The following is a 1979-nucleotide window of genomic DNA, read 5'->3' as shown; positions in this document are numbered from 1 at the left end:
TCCTGAAAATTCTGGCTTCAATTTGCTGAGCCCAGTAAATCACTCTCTGATCTGTTTGAAATATACAGAATGCTGTACTTAATAATTGAGAATACATGTCAATTATTTTAATTGAAAACATGACAATATAAATAGTCCACAAAGCAAATCTCAACAAAAGATAATGGGTTAAAATCACAAAGAATATGTTATTTGATGACAGTGGATTTAAGCTACAGGGGAAAAAACACTTTATAAAATTCTCAACAGCTTCTATTCCAAGCAACACACTTATAAATAACCTACACTTATAAATAACAATACGATTAATAAATCATGTTTGAAAGTAGAAAATACTTTTAAATATGACCTACATGATCCTATGGGTTATCACTAATGCTGTGACTGGAGGAAAATTCATAGCCTTACATGTATTTGTTAAGAAAAAAAAGCTTTCTGCCTGTGGACCCTGCCGAGTAAGCATTGCAAATATCTCCCCTCCCACTGCCATCATGTCTAAGTCTGAGTCTTCCAAAGAGCCTGAACAGCTGCAAGAGGTTTTCATCAGTGGTTTGATGAGAGTCTGAGGAGCCATTTTGAACATTGGGGAATGCTTACAGACTATGTGGTAATGAGAGATCCAAACACCAAGCAATCCAGAGGCTTTGGGTTTGTCATGTATGCCAGTGTGGAAGAGGTGGATGCAGCCATGAATGCAAGGCCACACAAGGTGGATTAAGAGTTGTAGGACCAAAGAGGGCTGTCTCAAGAGAAGATTCTCAAAGACTTGGTGCCTACTTAACTGTGAAAAAGATTTTTGTTGGTGGCATTAAAGAAGATACATGAAGAACATCTAAGAGATTGTTTTGAACAGTATATGAAAATTGAACTGATTGAAATCATGACTGACTGAAGCAGTGGCAAAAAGAGAGGCTTTGCTTTTGTAACATTTGATGACCATGACTTTGTAGACAAGATTGTTGTTCAAAAATACCATACTGTGAATGGCCACAACTGTGAAGTAAGGAAAGCTCTATTTAAGCAGGAGATGGCTAGTGCTTCATCCAGCAAAAGAAGTTGAAGTGGTTCTGAAAACTTTGATGGTGGTTGTGGAAGTGGTTTTGGTAGGAATGACAGCTTTGGTTCTGGAGGAAACTTCAGTGGGTGAGGTGGCTTTGGTGGCAGTCAAGATGGTGGTGGATATGGTGACAGTGGGGACGGCTATAACGGATTTGGTAATGATGGAAGCAACTTTGGAGGTGGAAAGCTATAATGATTTCAGCAATTACAACAATGAGTCTTCGAATTTTGGACCCGTGAAACGAGGAAATTTTGGAGACAGAAACTGTGGCCCCTGTGGTGGTGGAGACCAGTACTTTGACAAACCACAAAACCAAGGTGGCTATGGTGGTTCCAGCAGCAGCAGCAGTAGCTGTGGCAGTGGTAGAAGGTTTTGATTACTGCCAGGAAACAAAGCTTAGCAGGAGAGGAGAGCCAGAGAAGTGACAGGGAAGCTACAGGTTACAACGGATTTGTGAACTCAGCCAAGCACAGTGGTGGCAGAGCCTAGATGCTACAAAGAAGACATGTTTTAAACAATACTCATGTGTATGGGCAAAAACTTGAGGACTGTATTTGTGATTAATTGTATAACAGGTTAGTTTCTGTTCTGTGGAAATTGTAAAGCATTCCACAAAGGGTTTTAATGTAGATGATTTTTGCACCCATGCTGTTGATTGCTAAATGTAATAGTCTGATCATGATGCTGAATAAATGTGTCTTCAAAAAAAAAAGAATAAATAAAAGTCAATGAGCTAAGAATTCATATGAAGAACAATTAAATCTAAATGAAGAATGAGAGAAATGATAAAAATTCATGAAACAATTAATATAGAAAATATATTAGAGATTTTTTTAAAACTGAAAAATTGGTTCATTTGAAAGGTTAAATTGATAAATTTGGGGGAGACTAATAAGAAAGAGGGAGTACAAACAATATT

At 37.7% G+C, this 1979-nt stretch overlaps 1 pseudogene; it reads left to right on the top strand.

Annotated features, from left to right (window-relative positions):
* The first annotated feature begins 491 nt into the window (after positions 1-491).
* LOC128776970 (heterogeneous nuclear ribonucleoprotein A1-like) lies at positions 492-1594 on the top strand (annotated as a pseudogene).
* The last annotated feature ends 385 nt before the right edge of the window (positions 1595-1979 follow it).

Source organism: Panthera pardus, unplaced genomic scaffold (genome assembly GCF_024362965.1).
Source record: "Panthera pardus isolate Hobbes unplaced genomic scaffold, ASM2436296v1 HiC_scaffold_15, whole genome shotgun sequence".
NCBI lineage: Eukaryota > Metazoa > Chordata > Mammalia > Carnivora > Felidae > Panthera > Panthera pardus.
Note: the sequence above shows the minus strand (reverse complement) of the source record. Positions and strands in the feature narration are given on the sequence as shown.